This window comes from Tursiops truncatus, chromosome X (genome assembly GCF_011762595.2).
Source record: "Tursiops truncatus isolate mTurTru1 chromosome X, mTurTru1.mat.Y, whole genome shotgun sequence".
Lineage (NCBI taxonomy): Eukaryota > Metazoa > Chordata > Mammalia > Artiodactyla > Delphinidae > Tursiops > Tursiops truncatus.
In genome coordinates, this window is record NC_047055.1 from 114547774 (window position 1) to 114557597 (window position 9824).

The 9824-nt window shown below is 51.7% G+C and overlaps 1 long non-coding RNA gene across 1 annotated transcript; it reads right to left on the reverse strand.

Moving 5' to 3' along the window:
* Positions 1–5766: 5766 nt before the first annotated feature.
* Positions 5767–7429, reverse strand: LOC141277579 (uncharacterized). The gene is made up of 3 exons (XR_012329192.1): positions 7369–7429; positions 6573–7165; positions 5767–6249 (listed from the first exon to the last, which is right to left on the reverse strand). It is a non-coding gene; the product is annotated as an uncharacterized lncRNA (long non-coding RNA).
* Positions 7430–9824: the final 2395 nt, after the last annotated feature.

Consider the following 9824-nt stretch of genomic DNA (forward strand, 5'->3'; position numbering starts at 1 on the left):
AGTCAGAACTCCAAGTAGGTGGTGAAAACGTTCTAAAATTGATTGTGGTGATGACTGCACGAGTCTGTGAATATGCTAAAAAAACAGAACAAAACATTGAATTGTACACTTTTAATGCTGGAATTGTATGGCATGTGAATTCTATCTCAATAAAGCTGTTATCTTTTTTCAAATAGTAAAAGAACCCCAGATAGAGATTGGGAAGTGCCTGTGGGTCGCAGCAAAGCCTCCTAGAACTGAATGGTTACTGCCCATCTTTGATCAGTTATATGCCTGTAATACGTCCTCACTTCCCTTTGGGTCCCACCCAGCTGACTTTCCCAGGTTTTGCTTTACAGTCAGAACTTTGCTGGAACGTCATCCACCATGTCTCATTTCTTGAAATCTGGAATCCCTTCCTCCACGTGGTCCGCCTGGAGCAGGCCTTCCCGGTCCTTTAGTTTGGTCCTCACCATTTCTCTACCAGGGTTCAAACTATATTTGGCCACAGACCTCTTACTTCAGAGGAAATCACATGTAGAAGACCTGTGTATTAAAAAATCACAGAGCAGGGCTTCCCTGGTGGCGCAGTGGTTGAGGGTCCGCCTGCCGATGCAGGGGACACAGGTTCGTGCCCCGGTCCGGGAAGATCCCACATGCCGCGGAGCGGCTGGTCTGATGAGCCATGGCCGCTGGGCCTGCGCGTCCGGAGCCTGTGCTCCGCAAAGGGAGAGAACATAACAGTGAGAGGCCCACGTACCGCAAAAAAAAAAAAAAAAAAAAAAATCACAGAGCAGCAGCTGTGCTGGTCTGGGGTCCCACCTGACTGGCCCTGGCCCTGCAGGGCCTGCCCACGTGGCTGAGGAAAACTGCTACGCGATGGCGGAGCCGGCGTGCCCTGGTGCGGCAGCTTTCCCATCCCCCTCAGCACCTGCTCCATCGGGACTCGAGATACATCCTGTAATCACGGGGTGAGTTTTTGTTTTGCAAGGACAGCACCTGGATCCTTGGGTACTTGCCTGTTTCTCTGGTCTGGAACCCAGCTCCCCTTCCAGGGCAGGGAATGATGGCTGGGAACCTGGTCCCTGCCCTGGAAGGGGAGCTGGGTTCCAGACCAGAGAAACAGGCAAGTATCCAAGGATCCAGGTGCTGTCCTTGCAAACCAAAAACTCACCCCGTGCTTACAGGATGTCGGCAGGTGTCAGCCCCCAAGGTGGCCACACGCTGGAGACAACCAAAATGCCCTCAGGAATTCAGTCTTCCTTGAGGCAAGGCCAGCACTTGGAGTTAATGGTTTTTTGATAACAAGTGATTTTTTTTTTATGCAGCTTTATGACTGCAAGTACTGCACGAATGCAAACCAGCTAACAAGGTCTTGCCTGGCAGAAGTCCTTGGGGGGATCATCTTAACACAGGGATAACATTATTTGTAAAGAGGGTATCAACTCTCTGTAAGTGAATGGTGCTCCTAAGGTACTTGAGAGTGGGTGCGAGCTGTCTGTTTTCTTTGTGTGGCTGGGGAATGCCACTAGCAGGCAGTGGGCGAGCCAGATAATGAAGGGCTAATTCTTTAAGCTCTGAGACTTTTTATTGCAACTGTTTTCAATGGGAATCTTTTCAAAATGCATCAAGTATCTGTCAGAGGAAGGCCTTCCTTGACTCAGTCATTGTTCTGCCCTTGGTGCCTGGCCTGGGCTGGAAGGCCACGATGCCCTCCAGGGAAGGGAGGCTGTTTGTCTCCAACAGCGTTGGCCCCCCTGTCCCCAGTGCCCGCTCCACACTGGTGCCTCTCTTCTTTTTCATTAAAAAAAAATCTCTTCCAATTGTGTCCCTTCTCAGCGTCCAGGACAGCAGAGCATGCCTGGACAACTGCTGCTGGCCAACTGGCTCTCGTCCACAAGCTGACCCACAGCATGAAACGGTCCCCACTCTCCAGGCAAGTGTCTCCTCACCGCCCTGCAAGGCCTGGCCCCAGTGCTACCTCTGGGAACATCTTCCCCAGCTCCTTTCTTCGCATGCTTCTCTGAGACCCACTGCGGGGGACTGACACTGCTGGGGAAGGCCTCTCCCGCCTTACCTAGCGAGTCTCCAGGCCTCAGGCCGCAGGCTCCCTGAGACAGGCTCTTGACATGGAAACGATCGCTGGGTCCTCAGCTTCTGGCCCACAGTGCAGAGTAGCTGGGAAAGCCTCCACAATTGCTTTTTGAAGTGAAACACAGAGTGCCTTCTTTACTTTCTTATTTATCACTTGATGGCTCTACTGGCCCCTGCCCTGGGCTTGGCCACTGTCAGGCCCTTCTGCTTTGGGCCTGTTCTGGATCTTGATCAAGGACAGTCAGTGCAAGCACCAGACAGACAGGACACTGTGTTTTAGACACTCCCCTTACAGCCCACCTGTCCTATTTGTTTACTCTTTAGACCCTTCCCTTGTTGCCACCATGAAGGTTAAAATCCAGTAGAGCCCACTTGAGACATTGCAAATTTCTAAATTAATAAAGTTTGAATTAGTGTTTTACTGAAGCTCCTTCTTTCTCCCCTTCCTTCCCTCCTTCCTCCTTCCCTCTCCCTCTTTTCTTCTTTCCTTCTTTCCTCCCTCCTTCCCTCTCTCTCTCTTTTCTTTCTTTCTCCTTCCCTCTCTCTCTCTTTTTCTTTCTTTCTCCTTCCCTCTCTTTCTTTATTTCCCTTTTTAAAATAACGCCCAGAAGTGCTGCTTCTGTTGAATTTTACAAGCGACAGTAATTACCCAGGGACCCCCTAGTTGCCTCTCAGGTCTCATCTTCCTGACCCTTAAGAGGTATGGGATGCTCTTACCCCTCTCTCCCTCCTTAGCTTTCCAGGCACATCTCTCTCTGCATCTTCTCGCCTCTCTGATTGTCTCTTCCTTTGGCCTCTCCTCGTCTTTCTCTTTCTCCCTCCATCGCAGGCTCTGTCCCGGGCCCACAGCTCCCATTCCCGTGCTCTCCTACGGGGACCTCATCCGCTCCCCTAGTCATTTCTAACATCTTTATTGTGTTTATTCCTCCCTATCTCTAGTCTAGCCCTGACTTCTCCCTCCTTCTACCCCTTTCTCATCCTCTCTCCCTCTCTCTCCCTCTCTCTCTCTCTCTCTCTCTCCAGATTCAAATACCCAAGGTCCAACCCACCATCTTCACAGGGTGGTCCTAGAGGTACCTCAGACTCATCATCCCTAAAACTTAACTCAGCTTCTGTCTTTCCCGCCCCGGCCCAGATCCCAGCGCATCGCCTGTGCTCTGCTGCCGCCCCCTTCCTGGTGCCCAAGTGGGAAACACGGCAGCCTCCTCCACGGCTGCTCTTTCGCTTTACCTCCCATACGCCCTGTCGTGCTGACTTCGCCTCCTTGATGCTCCTCAGGCCCATCATTCCTTTCCTCTACACTTCCTGTCCTTGACTCAACCCACATGATCCTCTGACCAGATGAAACTTAGGCAAAGGCCATTTTGAAATGGCCTCCGAACTGGGTGGGCCTTTGCCTCCATTTTTAGCCCCCCCAAAATCTCCTATACCTTCACCAGAATAGTTTTGGTAAAAAACAATACTCACCATATCATTCTGCTGCCTAAAAGCGTTTGCTGTTAGATGCACCCTCATACCCCGCAGAGGCCTCCCGCGCCAGGCCTCCTGAGAGCAGGCCCCAGACCACCTACCTCTGTGGCTGGAGCTCCCCGCGTGCCCCCTCCCCCACGTATAAGCTCCAAGAACACAGGGGGTTGACAGTTCCCAGCACAGGCCTCTGTAGTTCTACTCTTGAGTGGCCTGACACTCCCTCCCCACCTTCTTACTCTGTCTAATCCTTCAAGATTTAGCTCCAAACAACACCTCCTCCCGAAAACTTGCCAGGGCTTAGGCTCCAGCTCCCCGCAGCACCGTGTGCGTGCTTGCATCGTCTTGTCCACCTCGTTGCACTGAAAGCATGTCTCTGTCCACCCCGCTACACCATAAACTCCTCTAGGGCCAAGGTCAAGTACCCTGTATCTCACATGCCTAGCGCAGTGCTTGGCATGTAGGGGGCCCTCAATAAATGTGTGTGGACTGAACTGAACCCACAGGGATAGCACAAGTATGCCCTTCTGAACTAGCATGTGGAAATCCAGGCATACAACATAGAAATATCTGGAATCTGTAATTCACTTTGCAAAAAAAAGATGTACTGATTGATTCTTTTAAATCATCTGGTTCACTATGCTTCAAAACAAGGTGGCTTCTTCAAACGTGCTTTCTACACTCTTCTAGAAATATATTTAGAACATAACGCGAGCCATTGTCAGAATCTCATCAGTGGTGTACAAAGAAAACGTTTCGGCATTCACCTCCTCAGAGTTTGTGTATTTACTTATAAGTTACAGGCAGGGACTACAAATGCATGGATTATAAAATAGGGGCAAAAATAAAAATTTTGAGAGAATGAAACACGTATAAGGAGGTTCAATATTTTCTTTCTGTGCCCCAGTTCATCATCTTATGTACCCCCCTGGGTTACAATATAATGAGAATATTCTAAATCTTTCAACTGAATGAGTGAAGCTTTAAATCCAGGCATCACTCTGTCTTGAAATGTGGAAAATACCCAAGCACAAGATGTTTCTGTATCAGCACCGGGAACAGTTTGTGTCACTACACCTAAGCGACAGGGTGGCTGAGGACCCTGGGCGGAAGTTAGGAGTACTAGCTTTAGAGCTACGGAGTCTGGATTCAGTTCCCACCTCCACTGTCTCCTAGCTGTGTGACTTTGGGCAAGTCACTTAACCTCTCTGCCCCCATTTCCCAGTCTGTCAAATGGGAGTAATACAATATCTGCAAGCACCCAGGTTAGCACTTTCGGGGCACCAAGGACAGAGTGCCCAATGAGTTCCTATTATACTTGTTTACGGATAGTAACAGAGAGCAAGGCCATCAAAGGTCATGGAAATGCCTAATTTTACAAAGACTTGCATTGCAGCTGTCATATTTTTAAGTTCCCCTTTGCTCCACAGAGGGGGGTCTCTAGCCAGGCACTTTCATGCCTTCCTCCAGAATACGGACTAATAGTTGAAACAGCATAAATGTCATCTCATTGTCCTTCCTTTGGGTTTGAGAGAGGGGTTGATCACTTGGCCATCAGCAGGAAAATGGATTAGTTAGAAAAGGAGAAAAAGAGACACGGGCTGGGAGAGAAAATCTCAAGGGCAAGACTGGCCACAGAGTCAGTGGTTTGTGTTCTCAGGCCTCACTCTGCTTTGGGTTCCTCGTCTGTAAAACCATGACTCGGCTGCCTTTCGCGTGGTGATTGACGACATAAGGCACAGGCCTGTAAGTAGGAGGCGCACACGGGCCACCTTTCCGTTCCTCTTCCTCAGCGGATAGGCCCCCAGGGTGGGAATGGGGCTCAGGGAAGGGTGTGGGGAGGGTGCAAGGACAGGCCCAGGGACTGTCCAGGGGAGGGTGCCGCCTGAGGGGCGTCGCTCTGCACTCCACGTGGTGCTGGCACAGGATCCTTGCCCAGCTTCTGTTCTCTTTGTAAAGCCAGGAAGGGGAGGGTGCCGCCCAGCCCCAGGGCCCATTGAAGGCCATGCCCCAGGGGCAGCTCCGTAGTGGCCCCATGGGACTGTGCAGCCCCCCAAAGCCTGCAGGCCTGGTGAGCAGGGCGATGGGACCTTCCCCCAGGTAAACATACAGAGCTGTACTCCCTTTTATCAACCCCTCCCTATAAATTTCTGATGTCTCAGAGAAGAGAAATCTTTTATTTGAATTAGAAATACAAATTTACAAGAGATAACAGAAGTTTCTTTTTTCAGTGAGAGAGCTTTCTTGAGTGCCCTTTAAGCACAGTCTAGCGGGGCAACCTCTCACCAGACAAATTTGGGGCAACTGTATTTGAAATAACTACAGAAAAGCGTTTGTGAGGTGAGTATAGAAACGGAATCCCTTGCTCATCCTGTGTAAGAGCTGCTGATCTCTCCGCCACAGGAAGAGGAGCCTTTGCAGCAAAGGAACTGTCAAAAAGTCAGAACAGCGGCTGCTTCTCTGCGGGCCTGCTGGGGAGAAACCCCCGGTCCCCACTCCGCCGGCGCTGGGAGGACAGCGCCCTCTGCCGGCAGCCGCGGCGACAACCACGGGGCCCCGCCGCGCAGAAGTGGTCCTGACACAGGCACCAGGCTAGCGACCTGGGTCCTCTGGAGGAAGCTGGTCTGGGGGCATCCGAGGACATCCGTGGGAAGGATCCAGACTGAAAGTCCTCGACGGCTCAGGTTTTCAGGAAGGAGGCTCCTCACCCTTTAGTAACGGAAAGCTGTGTTCCAGCCAAGCCAGCGAGAGAGGCTCGCGGGCCCTACAGGCGAAAATACAAGCTGAGGGACGCCGCCCGCTGCACAGTGTATGGAGCTGAAGCCACGACCTCAGCGTTTGCGGGGGTGCGAAAAATAGAGCAGGGAAAGGTCGGCGGGGCTCTTGGGATGCAACAGAGAGGAGGACGGAAAGCATGGTCCCCAAGGGAGCTGGAGAAGCAACGGTGGGCGACCTGGGGAGCACGGGGCCCAGACTCCAGCCCTTGCTCCCAAGGGAGGGCAGCCAGCACACTGGTCACCGTCCTCACTCACTGTTCCCGACGCTGGCTGCGCCCGGCATCGTCAGGGGATCTGTAACAACTCCTGAGGGGCGTCGCTCTGCAATCCCTGTGGTGCCGGCACAGGATCCTTGCCCAGCTTCTGTTCTCTTTGTAGAGACAGGGAAAGGCCCAGAAGCGGCACAGAGCACGGCCTGCGTCCCAGCGGTTGTGAAACTGCATCCCATTGGGTCATTAACGCCGAGATGTGTGTGTGTGCGCATGCGTATACGTGCACGTCGGGGGGGGATGTGCGTGAGAGAGATTGGGGGGAAGATGGGGCTACGATGGGGGCTGAGAATAGGAGACTCTCGAGGGAGGACACAGGGGTAAATAAGAGCCAACCCCACTGCTGTGTGACCTACAAAGAGGTGGTGGCGTCGGGCGAGGAAAGTGTGACAACAGCTTGTGTGCCTCCCAGGCTGAGCCTGGGCCTGGGACCCCGGCTCCGGGCAGCAGTGTGGCGCACCCCCCTCCCCCGCCCCAGGTGGCGGCACAGGACTCGGGACCTCTCCTCACGTGCCTTCTTTCTGGCGGCGACTCGAGCCCCACGTGGCTTCCTGGCCGCAGTGCGTGGCTCCTGGGCGCCTGGGTGGGGTGGGGAGACCCGTCCACACCCCATCACACTTTCGTGCCAAGAAGCGGCCGCAGCGCCCGCCGCCCTCCCCGTCGGGCCCGGAACTTTCTGCTCCTGAGGGTGGTGCGTCCGGGTCGGCTGCGTGGAACCCAGCTGGCCGGCGGTCGAGGCTTCTGGTTGCCTTCCTGGGTTCTTCCCCGACCCAAAAGCTCACCTAAGACCCCTGCTACAAGCTGGCCTTCCCAGACCTCGGGCGTTCTGGAAAGTAACTGCAAGTATCATTTGAAAGGAAAAGGTGGTTGGGCTGGACCGTCTGCGGGCTGTGCTGAACCCAACAAACAACTCGGGCCGCCCTCAGAGGGACGCCTACGCCTCTGAGAAGAGCTCAGAAAAGGTGGAATGAAATCGCTGGAGTCGCCCCCAAGGACAATACGTGGATGGGATGACATGGAGGGCACAGCGCACCGTGGACGATCAGTTCCCTTTGCTGAGAGCTCTCCTCCCTGCCCCCGAGAGCTGCAGGTCTGTGTGACCCCTCCCCCATTTATAATCTTTTAATTGCCTCCCACAGCCCTTGAGATGCGTCTGAAACTGACATACGGGCCCTCCTGTTCCACCTTCATAACGGCTCCGCAACACCCATCCCTGTTTCATTCTTTCTCAACACTTTGTGGTTTCCCAAATGCCTGAAGATTACATAGCCTGGCAATGACCGGAATGCAAGGAATCTGTTGTCCTTTAAGTGTGGCTCCAAGTGCCCCAGCGGTCAGCTGAGCTTGTGCAAGGACGAAGGATTTGAACCTTGACCCAGGGTGGGCTGAGGGAATGCTCACAGGCAGAGCCAGATTCTTAGAAATGTAGCCCTACCTCACAGATAAATAAAGGGCCAGTCAAGATCCCAAGTTTGTAGGCCAGAGAGCTAATTAAGATCGTAACGTTGGTGGCACATGGGTCCGATGAGACCTGCAAGCACGTTTTGTTTGGCCTGTGTTTTCATATACTTCAGCCTACATTTTGAAATCGGGAGATTTCACATTAAAATCTGCTTTTCCACTTGCTTTTGAAAAATTGGAAGAACCTGTAACATAAGACTCAAAGTCTTGCATGGCATCGGTTGGGCTCCCGCTAGACGCAGCCCCTTCCATTCACCTGTGCACACCTATGCACTACACCCAACCAGCTTCTCCCAGTTAGGCCACCAACCTGGCCCAGCCCCAAAGCATGTCTGCAATCATTTTAGCCTGAAAAAAATGTTTAAACCCTTGTGGTAGAAACAATGTTATGTGTTTACCAAATCTTCCGTTTTCTTCTCCCTCTTCTTGAGAAAGCCACTCTACCCAACTCTCTTGCACTTAAGCAGGGCCACGTAACTAGTTCTAACAGTGGGCTCCAAGTAGAAGTACCACGTGTCAGCTCTGGGCAACAGAAATATTCTTGGAGGCCATGTGTTACATGGGCAGAGTCACAAAAGAAGCGGTAGCTCTCAGGACTTCCCTGGCTTAGACTCCACACTTCCACTGCAGGGGGGCACAGGTTCGATCCATGGTCGGGGAGCTAAGATCCCACGTGCCACGTGGCAAGGCCAAAAAAAAGAAGAGAAAAAAAAGCAGTAGCTCTGGAGAGTCAGACTTTGCCTGGGAGAAAAGCAAAGCCACTGAGATTTCAGGGTTGGTTTGTTACTGCAGCAAAGCACAGTTTATCCTGGCTGATATAAGCGTAGTCACCAAAACCACACTTAATCAGGCAGTTTACTTATTACATAATAATAAAGCTTCAAATTGTTCGCACAATTGTCATGAGTATATCCATTTAGCAGGTACTATAAACATTGGCAATGTCTGGAGTGGAACTGGGTGCTAATTGCCGCCATTGCCCACCCTGACCAGGGCCTGTTCATAGTGCCCAGATGGGGGGAGGTTCATATGTCACTGACTAACTCAAGCATTTCAGGAAAGGATTATATCAGGACACTCTTTTCCAACCAGAGTCATTCCTTACGTTCTTGCACTTTTTCTAACAGCAACGTTGCTATTGATTTTGCCAGCATCCATGCTAACTTCTGAAATATACTGATACAAAAATTAATAAAGGGCTTCCCTGGTGGCGCAGTGGTTGAGAGTCCACCTGCCGATGCAGGGGACACGGGTTCGTGCCCTGGTCCGGGAAGATCCCACATGCCGCGGAGCGGCTAGGCCCGTGAGCCGTGGCCACTGAGCCTGCGCGTCCGGAGCCTGTGCTCCGCAACAGGAGAGGCCACAACAGTGAGAGGCCTGCGTACCGAAAAAAAAAAAATTAATAAAGCCAGATGCAACATTGGAAACCAGTAAGCCTCACTTAATGAACACTTCTAAATGGTGACACTCATATGCTGATAGTACATTATAGATCAGTTTTCCACATAGAAACGAGATATATACTCCTGTGTGGGGAAAGCAAGCAACAACAAAATATTTTTAAAGGAAGAAAAGGCAAAGAAGAAAAAGTAGAAATCAATCTACATGGACATACATAACTTCCCCTTAAAGCATATGCCGTAACTCCTTCTTTCTGGGAGTTGACATTCAGTCACACACAAACATTGAAACACAAGTGAAAACAAGACCCAGGCACTCATCAGAGATGAGATCTAAAAATAACTACTGGAGCAGGTTGCACATATCAAATATTTCA